Genomic DNA, 14,699 nt, shown 5'->3' with positions numbered 1-14,699 from the left:
TATTGCACCCAGCACATGTGGAAACCCAGCAATTTGATAGACATCTTGCTTGGTCTCCTGCTGCAGATGCTGGCTGTTTGGGAAACAGATGTGGTGGGGTGTGAGGCGTGTGATAGCGACCTTAGGTAGGAGGACTGAGAAGGATGGCTAGGAGATACCAGACATTTGTGCACCTGTTATCAGAAAAGTTCCAGATGCCAGCATATGGAGGACAGCAAGGAGTTTGGTCATGGGTCAAATTGAAGTGGGAGTTTGCACCTCTGCTGCCCAATGTGGTGCAGCAGGGGTATAATGGACTCCTGGTTTAGTCGGTACATCCTGATCACATCTTGTTCCCTGAGGCCAAGGATGGTTGTGCGCTGTCTGAAGATCCTCTCCTGCCTTCTGCGCTGCCTGTGTGGCTGCTGTGGTGGTGTTTGGGGTTTGATGCAGTGGTGGTGGAGGGACCTGTTATTGTCGCTGACATCTGCGGCATGTTCCAAGCTGGAGCATTACAACTTCCATGTTGTCCTGGAGGTTGCAAATGCTCCTTCTGTGTGATTTCCTTAAGTGGTGGTGTGTGGGCCTCTTTTTAATGCCTGGTCTAACCAGGCATGAACATTTGAGTCTTACCGGACTTAGCGCCATCTTTTAGGTCCACTTCCTTGGTTTGCGTTGTTTTTGCGTCAGTAGGTAAATATGGTGCTAGAGGGCTAAGGTCATTTTTACGAAGGGAACGCCTACCTTGCATCTCATTGTTGCAATAAGACGCAATGTGGATTGGCGCTCCCTATAAATGACGCTAACTCCTAAATGTTGACGCTAGACGGTCTAGTACCAAAATATAAATATGGAGTTATGTTTCTGCGGCTTTAGCAGAAAAAAAAATTATGCTAAGGCAGCGCAAACATTTCATAAATATGGGCCATAATGTGTGATGAATCAGAGTACTTTTAGCGTGTATAACAGTCCCTAATACACCTCAATGCAAGTACTCCGCAGGAGGAAAAATAATACACCAAACACCCAGTAGCATGACATGAGAGAGAGCAGTACCACTCTGAGCGAAGCCAGAGACACTCTGGCCCAGATTTAAAAGAAAATGACAGAGCACAATGCTGCACCACATGTGGCCGCTCTCTGTCATTTTAAAAATGCAGGGATATGTCATATTTAAACAAAATGGCGCACCCTTGTGTTGCCTCCTGCGCTGGTGCTAATTTTGCTGCCAAACGCCAGTGCAGTCACCCTTGCACCATGGTGCAAGGATGTCTGCGTTGCGGGTGTAGGAGGCTGGTCCTTTACGTAGTGTGCAAAGCTAGGCACACTGTGCAGGCGGGCCAGGTAATCACATGTTAGTTTACAGAGGTAAAAGCAAGATCACTTCATGCTGTAATTTTTAAGGTAGCTTGGTCGAGTAGTTAGGCCAATCTTGGAGAAGTGCAAAGCATTTGTTGTATGCACAGTATCAATCTTGCCACTCACATACTCAAAGGAATAACTTGAAACCAATTTATACAAATACTTCAGATTTTTATTTAATTTTTAAGACCAAGACTATCAAAATTGGTTAGGAACTTTTTATGATATGGATTTTTGAATTTTAATAAAAATAGTCTTTTTGTGCATAATTACGCACCATGGGAATCAATGGAAAGTCACTTTTAAAAATACATATACAAACACAGGGTTGCTTTACCAAGTTTTTCTTTTGCAGGTTGATCGAAGTCATAGATGGGCACACTGTGCCAGCTGGAGAAGTTAGGGAGGCTCCCAGTTTCAGCCGGAGCAGTGGTGAAAGGTCTCTGGAGCTTGTGCAGAGCCACTGACCGGGACCAATAGGAAAAGGTCTCTGCAGGTATGTTTAGAGGTGGTTCCTTGAGGTCCCTGTGGAGTGTTGAGGTCACAAGGGGTGAGGGACACTTAGGGCACAGCAGGATCTTCGTTGCGGGGCACAGGGTAGATGGATGCACTATGCTTCGGTGAGCCAGGAGCGGTGTACAAAGATGCCCTTTGGAGCTGGAGATAAGTCGGTTCATGGATCGGTCAAGGGTGTTCCTGAAGTCACTTGGCTAGGGCTTCCTCTTGGTCCTTTTTCTGCCCAGGGCAGGCTTGTTTTCTTGGTGTCCAATGTCAGCTGATCAATATCCATGGTGTTGGTACGGTTTAACCACTGGGAAGCGCAGTGCCACCAAACATGGCACACTTTCAGGGTTAGTCCTTGGGGTTGTTTGTGTGTTGTCGGGTCCAGCTGCAACTTCTGGTTCAGGAGTTAGAAGCTGGTCAGTGAAGTGACCATCACTGGGTTGCTGGTTTCTTCTTTGTTGCAGAGTGGTACCTCCACTCTGGAGGAAGTTATTGGGTGATTTGCAAAACCTGGAGGGCGTCTGGGGTTCTTGAGGTCAATCCAGGTGCCCAGCAGCTCCACAGCGGCAATTGTGGGGTCCTGGGTGCAGCAGCTAGGGTTTGGGGCCTCTTCTTTGTGTAGTAGATTCACATGCCTTGGATCTTCTCGATGCTCGTCTTCTTTGTGTCCTTTGAATCTCATTACCTGGTCTAGGGGTGCCCACTAAATACTGAATATAGTGGTCATTTTAGGGGGAACTTGGAAGTGTCCTTTCAGTGGCTACACCCAGTATGGTGACCATTTCCTGTGGGAAGGGTCACTTCCTTATCCCTGAATGGCTATTTTCCTTCCATCTAAAATGGAGAAAAATGAAATTGCGTGTCCACCTCGCAGGCAACACCTCAGGGGTCGTGCATGCCAGGTGAGACCACTCCTCCTACCTTTTGTGTAGTTTCCCGCCTTTGCTCCCACCAAAAGTGGGGGTTTGCGACGGGGTTGACCATCTGCTGCTAGCTGCAGTCCAGGGGATCGAGTTTCAAAGGGGGTAAGCACCCTCAAGAATGTGCACTCGCCGCCAGGGAGTGCACATTCCTGAGGGAGGGGCTGTTAGCACCTCCACCCAGGAAGGGCATTGTTCTACAAACCGGAGAGACAGACCTCTCCCCCAAGGTTTGTAGATTGGATGTCTGGAGATGGCGGGATGGATAGAACCAGTCAGCAACCATGCCAGGGTATTTAGCTTTTGAAGGGGGCACCTCTAAGGTAACCTCCTGGGTACATCTAGGGATCATTCAAATACTAGTACCAGTTTGGTTTGTCATTCTGAGTTGTTTGATACCAAACAACCCAGGGTTCAGAGTGGCCATCATGATAGCTGTGAAACTTGCGCTGACCAGTATCCTGCACATGCATTAAAATGGCTGCACCGTTTACTCACTGAGGGGCATATTTATACTCTGTTTGCGCCGAATGTGCATCAAAAAGTTTGACGCACATTCGGCGCAAACCTTGCCCAATATTTAAAAAACTATGACACCTGATGCCGCGGACGTCAAAAAACCTCTGTATGATTCATTTTTTAAATGCGGGAAACCGCCTTGCGTTGATGACATGCAAGGTAGCTGTTCCCGTCCAAAAAATTACTTTAAGGCCTGTGCGCCTTATTTATACTCCTGCGTCATTCAGACGCACAGGAGGGGGTGGGTCTTAAAAAACAGCGCACAGCCTGATGTGCGCCGTTTTTTAACGCCTGGGTGAGGGCAGGCATTAAGGGACCTGTGGGCTCACTTTCATGGTCTCAGACCATGGAAGCAGTCCAGAGGTGCCGTTCCCTGCCCACAGGGACACCCCCTGCCACCCTCGCCCACCCCAGGAGGACACCCATGGGTGGAGGGACCGATCCCAGGTAAGTTGAGGTAAGTATTACTTTTGTATTTTTTAAAGTGGCATAGGGGGGCCTAATTTGGGCCCCCCTACATGCCACTGTGCCCAATGGCCATGCCCAGGGGAGAGACGTCCCCTGGGCATGGCCATTGGTCATGGGGGCATGACTCCTGTGTATGATGGACAAGGCACACAGGCAGTGTGCCATGTCGAGTTTGTGTTTTAGGTTTGTACAATTACACCCAGCCTGCAATGGCAGTCCTGGAGGCAACTGGATGAAGGGCCCTAGAGGTTGGCACAATCAGTGATGTTGCTCACACAGACCAACCCATAGTACCCCATGCCTTGGGTACCTAAATACCTTTTACTAGGGACTTATAGTGGTAGCTAAAGGTGTATCCAATTGTGCCAATGCATCACAACAGTTTCAGGGAAAGACCTCTGGCCCAGGGAACCTGGTTAGCAGGGGCCCTGGGTACTACAATTTCTAGGCTACATCATACATCAGGCAAAAAGTGGGGGCTACCCATGTTCAAAAGTGGCCTCTTCTCATAGCGGGTAAGATTGTTTTTGTGCAGGAAGTTGTTCCTTCAATGGCAATTTGCTCTTTCTATGTGTGTTGCATAATGCAGCACACATAAAAAGAGCAAAAACGAGTAGAAATTAAAGCATTTCCGCTCGGAGTGTCACAGCAACATCCATCACATGCCCCTTCCCCGCAGAATACTGCGGGTGAAGGGGCCATATTTACAAGGTGGTGTTAAGCCACAAAAAAAAGGTGTAACACCACCTTGTAAACATAGTGCAGTACATAGCGCCACCGAAGCATCACTAAAAGTGACTCTCCGGTGGCGATTAGGTCTTTTAAATCCAGCCCTCTGTGTAGATTTTAAAGCACTGTTAACAATCGGTCATGCGGACAGCTGCATTGTTAGTTAATATTAACAAATGCTCCTGGAATATATGTTGCACAGAACAGGGAGGCGGCGGCAGCACTTTTCAAGGGGCAGGAGCCCTTTAACTCGTTCCCTAGGGCAGGAGCCCTTTAAACTTCAACTACCGCGTTCCTGCCCTGTGGGAAGCGCGGCACGGAACAGGGAGGCGGCGGCAGCACTTTTCAAGGGGCAGGAGCCCTTTAACTCGTTCCCTAGGGCAGGAGCCCTTTAAACTTCAACTACCGCGTTCCCGCCCTGCGGGAAGCGCGGCACGGAACAGGGAGGCGGCGGCAGCACTTTTCAAGGGGCAGGAGCCCTTTAACTCGTTCCTTAGGGCAGGAGCCCTTTAAATTTCAACTACCGCGTTCCCGCCCCGCGGGAAGCGCGGCATGGAACAGGGAGGCGGCGGCAGCACTTTTCAAGGGGCAGGAGCCCTTTAACTTGTTCCCTAGGGCAGGAGGACGCGCACTGAACAGGGAGGCGGCGGCAGCACTTTTCAAGGGGCAGGAGCCCTTTAACTCGTTCCCTAGGGCAGGAGCCCTTTAAACTTCAACTACCGCGTTCCCGCCCTGCGGGAAGCGCAGCACGGAACAGGGAGGCGGCGGCAGCACTTTTCAAAGGGCTGGAGCCCTTTAACTCGTTCCCAAGGGCGGGCCCGTCTTGCGCCCATCATCGCCAGGAAGAGCCTGGGCTGGGCCACCCCCCTTAAGTCTTGTTTGTTCTGCTATTTGGACTTGGTCGAGAGGTTTTAGGAATCTTGTCTGTTAAGTCTAACTAGTTTTATTTGATCACAAGCTTTATCCGGCATTAAAGGGGCTAGTGGAGCAAGTCTTTATTACCCCTTGTTCCTAGGGGCTTCTTTTCCCCCCGATATCATCTGCACTCGATAGGGCTGGCCCATTTTTCCAGAAGTGTTTGAATTTATTTAGTTGGGCCATCGGAAAGACGAAATGGGGAAGAGGAAGGCCGACGATGTATCAGTATCCCACTCCCGGGTTAAAAAAAACAAAAAACGTTCTCTTGGGAAAGTGGAGGGATGTTCTACCACAAATCTACAGCAATTCAAAACAATTGATTCACTGTTTGAAGAGGTTGAGGCAATACTGAGGAGTCCCTCTGTTGCTGGCCCTTCTATACTGGACACCATTCCTTTAAAAAAGATCCCCGATCTCTTTAAGAAAAAAACACAGATGCATAGAGTAGAGGTCAAGGCGGATCTACACCCTCCACCTCACTCCCAGGGTGTAATTCCTTCACTTTTGGAGACTTCACCATCTTTGGTGGAAACAAATGGATGTTTACCTGCAGAAGGTGCACCTCTTTCAAGGTGCACGTCTCCGCCTCTTATTACCATTCCTTGTTCTAATAGGTTTTCGGTTTTATCCTCTAATCCTGTAAGTCCTGGACATTCACAAACTTTATTTGCAGAAGGATCTGACAAAGACTTCCTGGATAGGAAGATGGGCAACAACGAAGCTTCTCAGTTAGCTATCATTTCTCAGAAACTAGATGATGTTAAGTGTCTGCTGGTATCTTTGACGAACAAAATTTCTGGACTTTATGATCAAAAGTCTGGTTGTAATTGCATTATGCCGCTTGAGTCTGTTCCTTCCTCTGATTCACAGCCGGAAACCAAAAAACCCAGTTTCCTTACTTCAGGTGACAATTTGACATCTCTTTCTACACACAATATTGTTGGGGGAAGTAATGGCAGCTCTCCAAGGCATGGCAGGTCTGTCTGTCAGACCATGACTAGCATCAATGAGCGAGTTCCAAAATTAGGCGCAAACAAGTGTGGATCCATCTCTGGAAGGGGGGACAAAGGTATTCCCTGTTTTAAAATTTCTCAGTTACACTTAGGTGGCATGCCTTCTGCAGCAAGCTGTTGTGCTAGTCCCCGTTTAGCTACACACCCTGACAATTTGATTCCTCTACAGACCTGTGATTCTAAGGGAAGGTCAAGAAGGAGGAGGGAAGATGCTATTATATATTTGACTAGGGTGCCAAAGCTACCTCAGGGCAATAGAGAGTCGAGTGACTCTCTAACCAATAAAGTCATTCATTGGATATGCTCTCAGAGGAACAGTCTCTCTGTTATCAGGTCTGATATATGTGAGGTCCACAGATATAATCAGCTAGGGTCGGACTTTGATTATATTTCGATTCTTTTTAATGACAGTAGTCTAGTCAATGATCTCCTGGCCTTTGACACACGGACAGGTACATTAAGCTCAGGTAGGGAATCGAACCTTAGACTTAGTAGTCAGCCACCTGGGGTTTTGTCATGCAGAGGATGCTGTACATCTGGAACTATTGTAGCTGGGGTTATTCCTTCTTCAGACAACTCTTTAACATCTAAATCTGAGAACCCTTCCCCCTTACTTTCTGAACTGGACTGACTGATTGCCCCCTGCACAGTACTTCCCAAAATAGTAAATGATGAGTGTCAACTTACAGGGACTCCATCTCCCGCCTCCCTATTGAGAACTAAGTCAATATCTACGCCTCCCAAAATCAATATTATATCTTGGAATGTTGCAGGAATTAAGTCAAAGTTGGATGACCCGGAATGGGTAAGCCTTGTTAATAAACAAGATATCTGTCTTTTTCAGGAAACCTGGACTGCAGAACAGTTATCCATACAAGGCTTTACAACCTATTGTTCTGCTGCCCAACCTGCTTCTGGTGGATTTGGAAGACAGATAGGAGGGTTAATGATTTTATTGAACAATAAGCTAGAATGTGACCACTCCATGATAAAGTTTAGTTCCTATGATCTGCTGGGTGTGCAACTCACATTCCGACCTTGACTCAGGATGATAGTTCTGAATACTTATGCAAGATCCGTTCCCCGTGGGTCAGAATCAATTGTTCTCACCCAGCTGACGGATTATATAGAGCTTCTGGACCCTTCAGATCTTCTGATTATAGCAGGTGATTTTAATTGCTCTTTTGTGTTGGACAATACCATCAGCAATCTGACTACTGAGGAGGACGAATATTGGGGTATTCCCCAATCCAAGGAAATGGCGTCTCTGCCAGCCTCCTGTGTTGCATCTCAATTGTCTTCCCTTTGTCTGAAATATGGCCTGAGAGAATGCAATGGCCGCACTAAATCAGATCCTGAGCGAGCTATTACTTTCAAGCGAGGGCTTTCCTTTAGTACCATTGATTATATTCTGGTGGACATTAGGCTATAGTCAAGCTCACTGGACATGGAAATATTACCTCGCCTGGACAGTGATCATAATCCCTTGTGCCTTGTACTGACCAACCATGCATTTTTAAGAGTCCAGCACACACAGATCACTAACGTTCCACTCCCTTACTTGAATCATAGACGCTCTCGGGTCTGTTGGCCGGAGGTCGAATCTAACCCGTACTTGATTAGGGAAATATATTCATCATTTTTAAAGCTTTTTGTAGATTACGAGGAACAAGAAGTCTCTGATATTCCTATTATGGTTATCCACAATAAATTGGTGGATTCCCTACAGGGTATCTTTTATAGGGAAATCCCTTCTAAACCTAGACCTGTTGACACCCCTCGTAGGGATTGGTACAATCAGGATTGTGTGCGAGCAAGATCTAATTTAAATGAGGCTGTAAAAAACTCTACTCAAGAGGTTATTAAAGAGGCCCGATGTAGGTATGTCAATGCCCTGAAACAAGCAAAAAAAGACTGGGATAATGAGATATGGCAGAAGCTGCTTGAAGCAGTTAAACAACAAGATGATAGTTCCTTTTGGCGGCTGTTGATCTCCAGCTCGAAAAGGGGTAATGATGATATTGGCATGTACATTCAGCCCGAAAGATGGGTGTCTTTTTTTTCTGGAATTTATGCTCTGCCTGGACCGCAAGCTCTGGAGGTCCCTGGATATAATGAGTGTTGGGCTGTTACCAAGCCTCCAACTGAGAGCATTGTTTTTACCTTAGCCGAAACAACAGCTGCAATTAATTCTTTGAGGCCAGCTAAAGCCCCTGGTCCAGATAAAATTCCAGGGGACCTGTTTAAATCGGAACCAAAGATATGGGCATGGTACATTAACTTATTGTCTAATGCCATAGCAGCTGGTAGCCCTATTCCAGATTCTTGGCGTGGTGCAGAAATAATTCCGATTCACAAAAAGGGTGATGTAGGCTCACTTGCAAATTATCGACCAATCAGCCTTATCGATATCCTTCAGAAGACGTTTGCTAAGCAAGTCTTGGATAGGCTTAATGATTGGATTCAGGATAATCAAATCCTATCCCCCTTACAGGCCGGTTTTCGGCCTAAAACTAATACCATGGACCAAGTCTTCAGGCTGTCATTACTATTTTGGAAGTATGTCACCCTATCTAAGCAAAAACTCTATGTTGCCTTTGTAGATCTAAGATCTGCGTTCGACTTTGTCCCAAGAGAGAAACTATGGGGAGTACTAAACAAAATCGGTATCCCAGGAAACTTGGTGCATTTAATTCAAAGGTTACATGAAAAAACATTCGCACAAGTTAGATGGGGCAATCGGGGGGAACTCACCGACAAAATAGATATTAGGAGAGGAGTGCGCCAGGGCTGTGTTCTCGCCCCAACTTTATTCACATTGTTTATTAACGAGGTGGTGCAAGTTGTTACCAACTGCCAAAATGATGCTCCATCCCTGAATAACCACAAAATTCTAATTTTACTATTTGCTGACGATTCCCTCCTGATCTCCAGAACTCCTATGGGTCTCCAGGTACTTGTGGATAAGTTTAGTTCGTTTTGTGGTGACTATGGACTTGAACTTAATCATAGTAAAACTAAACTTATGACCCTGGGCTGTGGTCCTACTAAGAGATATTCAATTTTCTACAATGGAACCCCCCTAGGCATGGTAAGCTCCATAGATTATTTGGGGGTGAGAATCAGCAACAATCTGCATTGGGGAGCCCAAATCGATAAAAGTCTAGCTCTTTTGGCCCAGAGATCTGGGGCTATTCTACGCTTCCACAAGTCTACCTCTGAGAGAGTGATTACTCCAACCATTAAAATCTACCGAGCCAAGGCACAGAGTGCTGCGGTCTATGGGGCAGAAATCTGGGGGTCCTCGAACACCGGCAAGTTGGCAGTGGGGGAAAACAACTTTGTAAGGTCATCTTTGGCCTGTCCTCGTAATACCCCACTGCTGCCAATGTTCTGGGACCTTGGCTTGCCACGCATCTCAGATGTAATTGCCCTACGACCATTGCTTTTCTGGGTCCGTGTATGGACCACCCCTGAGCTATCCACATACAAGGAGTCTATTCAAGACATTCTAGATAGACCAAATGTTCTTACCATTCCTTGGTTTAATCACATCTCAAAATGGTTTTATAGATTGGGCCTTAGTGAGTTTTGGAGCCATCCAGAAAGTATAAGGAAGGATCAGAAGAGCCATTTGAAAACTGTTTACTGGATACATGTCAGGGAAAACTACCTGCTGTGCTCAACACACGGCAGATTGACATCACAATTCTTTGATTTTAAATGGTACCCGTATCTGGAACCATTTATGGATACAATTCTTGACCCATTAAGTGAGAGTCTATATATTCAGTTCAGATATGGTTGTCTGCCTCTTAAATCCTATGGCAGTCCACGGAGTGCGATTACAAGATCTGATCCCTGTCCTAGTTGCAACCACACTTCTGAATCTATTGTACATTTTATGTTCATATGCCCTACTTATTTGTTTGCGCGACGGAAGTGGTTACGACCTGTGTGTAGGAATATGGGGATAAGATACTGTATTGTTGCCTTAAGGATCATGATGAGGGATACTTCTCTCCCTTTATCCTGTGCGGTTAATAAGTACATTGGAGCTGCTTGGCATATACGTATTAATCTTCTGGGGAAAAATGATGATGAGGAACAAATTTTTTTTTAAAAGAGGAAAAAAAAAAAAGTGTTTTAGCTGCTAAATTCTAACTATACACCTAGACTGAAATAAAACCCCATGTTTAATTTAAATGATAGGTATTAGGGGGTTAGGTGCACTTTTTTTTTAATTTTTTTTAAGGAAAGTAATTTTATGTGCTTTTAAGGCTGAAACATATGTTTTTTTTTATTTCATTTTTATTCCTTTTTTAACTTAATTCCTATTTCTTTTTCATTCAATTGTTGGTTGTTTTGCTTTTATGGTTGAAAGTAACCGAATAAAGCTATGTGTTGATGATGATGATGTTGCATTTTTTAAACCTGTAAAAACGTTCTGTCTCCTCCCCTGCATAGCTAAAAGTCTGTGTACACCCACTTTAACCTTTATCTTGATATGTTGTCACTCTGACAACCACAACGTGTTGTTCAGTTGGGATTAGCACAGTCTTGTCCAGATTCTTTTTCAAGGGTCTATTATGAGCTGTATTGAGTTTAGGATTCAACCACAATCATCTGTATCCAAGATATAGAGGACATATAACAATGAACTGCTCAATTATTTTTCCTCTGATTCCTTCAACATATATATTTATTTGATGTATGAAGTGCCTTTCTCCATCTCACTGTTACTTTACCTGCGGAGATTCCTTAATCCAAGCTTCAGATACATTAATTTTGAATCTAGCCATCCACATTCTTTCAGTACATTTTCAATAACATTTTCACAATTAAATTCCTGATTTTGGAATGGGGTTTATTTTGATCCAAAAATGGGCAAAACCTATTGCAAAATGGTAGTCTTTAGGTGCTACATCAAGGCAAGATCACCACACCTTGCAACCTTGCTACCTTTTAAAATCTGTTGAGTCTTTACTCAGCCTAGCCTTCTCCAAAATAATAGTGGTTTAATTCCCCTATTTATCTCGAACGCCCTTGATTCCTAACTCAAACGTAAGCATTACAACTGGTGGATGGCAGTAAAGTCAATAGGTTCTTCATGAAAGAGCATTCCATACTGTCAGGCGTGCTATTGACTAACAGTTTTGCCCCTTACAAATAATTAGTTAACTCTTGTTCCTTAAATAATTCCAGAGTGGAATGGCATACAACCTCCAAGGGCATGTATTCTAAATGAATGACCAAACTGGTCAATCCAGTGTCATTTCTCTTAACTTTAATGTCTGACTATTCTTACTATGGGGCTTGCTCCAATCCTGTATTATCAAACCATATCTGGACATGAAAAGTCTGCTTCGCATTTAAGACCATCAATTTACTTTTAGATATATTTTTATACAAATCTTTGTATTTTACGATATACTTTAAACCTAGTGTTTTTAGCTTATTTTCATGTGAGCAGGGAGACTGTGCCCACCACAAAATGTAACATTGGGATTTGGTTATTTGCTATTCCTGTAACATCATATACTATTCTTCTGAAGTCGTGCTTCTCCCGCAGCCATGCACAGCGTACCCATTCTATTTTTTTCAATTCCAGTCTTGATGAGACAGGACCTGAAATATTTTTTTTTTTAAAGCTGGTGTTCTATGACTGGGAATGCAGGGCTAGACATTTCCTGAACCTGACTGTCCTTTATACCCGCATCTGGAGGACTTAATATTAATAGTGCATGTATTCTCCAGATCTTACTGAATGCAAGTTTTGATCCTTTAATGGATTAGTTCATATGGTGCAGTGCATAAATAATCCTGAATCAAAATGCATTTGCTTCAGAAAAAAACAGTCCTGCGATGTGACCTGCAATTAGTACAACAGCAAATGTCCTAATACTTTACGAACAATTATGTGACATCATTCGTAGATAAAACACTTACTGTTATGGTGTCCTGACGCTGAGAGATTAATAAAAACTGTGAAAGGATTAGGTAGAAAAGAGCTCGGTTTAAAAAAACAAATCCAAAGGGAAAAATGGTTTGGCTACTGACAATAGAACATGGTTCAGGCTAAACATGCAAGTTGTGCTAATTATTTGTTGTTACTGTATGAGCTTCTTTGGGAAGAAGTAACCAGCTTGAGATTCCTCTCTCTCCCTTGTGTGTATAACTTGGTAAAATTGGATAGGCTGTTCTTAAAGCTTTGTAAAACTCGCCCTCGGTCAGATAAGGGCGGACGTTTTCGTGCAAAGGACAATAATGAAGGAGTGATTTACTCAGCTGGTGTCTCAATTATATTTGTTGGCTTGTTGTGGCCAGTCTTAAGCGAGGGAAAGTGGAGTTACATCCATTAAGAATAATGTAAATTAACAAGCGATCAATTCAGGGGCTCATCTGAAGGATGTTAGGGTGAGGAGGTTTGCCATATCAGAAAGCCAAGTCATATGTTTGAAGTTCCAGAGAAAGTCAAAGAGAATGAAGTTTACCAACAAATCATTGAGACAGTAAGTGACTGGGCTCATAGGCTCCAGAGCTGAGTTAACTGTCTCTAGTACGTGCTTTGGTAATCTATGGAAGTCATGCAATTAGAGATGATGTTGGAATTGAGAGGACACTAAGGGGCAAATTTATACTTTTTGATGTAAACCTGCGTTAGCACAGGTTTGCGTCAAAGGGTATAGCGCTGGCTAGCGCCATTCCATGACGCCAGCCGGGCACCACATTTATGGAATGGAGCTGGCCGGTGCTAAGGCCCTGTTAGCATCCTCGGAAAGGACGCTAACAGGGCCGGGGAGTCATAGAGGGAACCGGGGCTTGTGTGCCAAATTATGGCGCTACACGGTTTAGAGGTAAAAATATTGCCTCTAAGCAGTGTAGCGCCATTTTCTGGCACACAAGCCCCATGGACATGGCTCCTGTCTTCCTAAAGACAGGAGCCATGCCCGCCATGCCCAGGGGACAAATGTCTCCTGGGCATGGCCATTGGGGCCTTGGCTGTGCTGGGGGCCCCAAGTCAGGGCCCCTGAGCGGTGTTTTGAAAAAAAAAAAACAATACTCACCCAGACTTACGTGGGATGGGTCCCCCATCCTTAGGTGACCTCCTGTTGTGGGTGGGGGTGGGTGGGAGTGTCCCTGTGGCCAGGGAAAGGCACCTGTGGGCAATTTCCATTGTCTCCGATCATGGAAATCTGCCTACAGGTCCCCTTACGCCTCCCCAGACCCAGGCATTAAATAATGGCGCTAAGCAAGCTCATCGCCATTATTTAAGGCCCCACCCCCCCATGCTGGATTTTAGCATGCAGGATAAATATGACGCAAAGGCCATATCATCCTTTTCTGGACGGGAACGCCTACCTTGCATCTCATTGACGCAAGATAGGTTTTCCTCTCCAGAAAATTACGTAAACTCCATAACTTTGGCGCTAGATGTGTCTAGCGCCAAAGTATAAATATAGAGTTAGGTTTGCACTGAAAAACAATGTCTCTAATTCAGTGCAAACCAAGTATAAATATGGGCCTAGGTCACCACCCCTGGAAAATATTATGGGCCAAGTAAAGAAAGTAAGTAAAGTAAAGTAAGTAAAGAAAAGTGGCACTGTATCCAATGCAGTGCCACTTTTCTTGCCCCCCCCGCGCCCTCCTAACACCACCATGTGTGCACCGTATTTGAGATATGGCTCACCATGGTGGTAGTTAGAACAATAGCATCAACATTTTTGACGCTATTGTGGCGCTTTGCTACACTAGCATAAAAAATGTGGACGCTTGTGTAGCAAAGTGCATGGAGAACCATTGATTTAAATGGGTGCATCGTTTTAACTCCTGCTCTAAATTTCACTGCTCCATTTTTTCAGGCCTCCTAACGGGGGAACGCCCCCTTGCATACATTATGCCTGGTGCAGGCATAATGTGGCACAAGGTGTCACAAAGTGGCTCAATGCATGCATTGCGCCACTTTGTAAATATGGCGCAGCGTGAAGGCCTCCTTAGCACCGTCTTACAGTAAAAGAAATAACGCTAAGGCCATGCTAATGTGGCGCAAGGGGCTCTTAAATCTACCCCTAACTGCCCTAAATTTCACAAGCAAAAGTTGACATTTCAAAAGAAGTTGACAACAGGGCAGGCAACAGCTTTCTGGTTGCTTATTTGTGTGTGTGATAATCATGTCTACTCCTTTAGCTAATTCTCTCTTAAAGGTTATAAGTTGTAACCTGGGGCCCAATCCATCTTTGACCTGGCAACCATAATTGATTTACTAGGTTTCTTAAAAATGGCGATT

This window comes from Pleurodeles waltl, chromosome 5 (genome assembly GCF_031143425.1).
Source record: "Pleurodeles waltl isolate 20211129_DDA chromosome 5, aPleWal1.hap1.20221129, whole genome shotgun sequence".
Lineage (NCBI taxonomy): Eukaryota > Metazoa > Chordata > Amphibia > Caudata > Salamandridae > Pleurodeles > Pleurodeles waltl.
The sequence above is the reverse complement of the archived record's forward strand: the minus strand, read 5'-3'. Positions refer to the sequence as shown.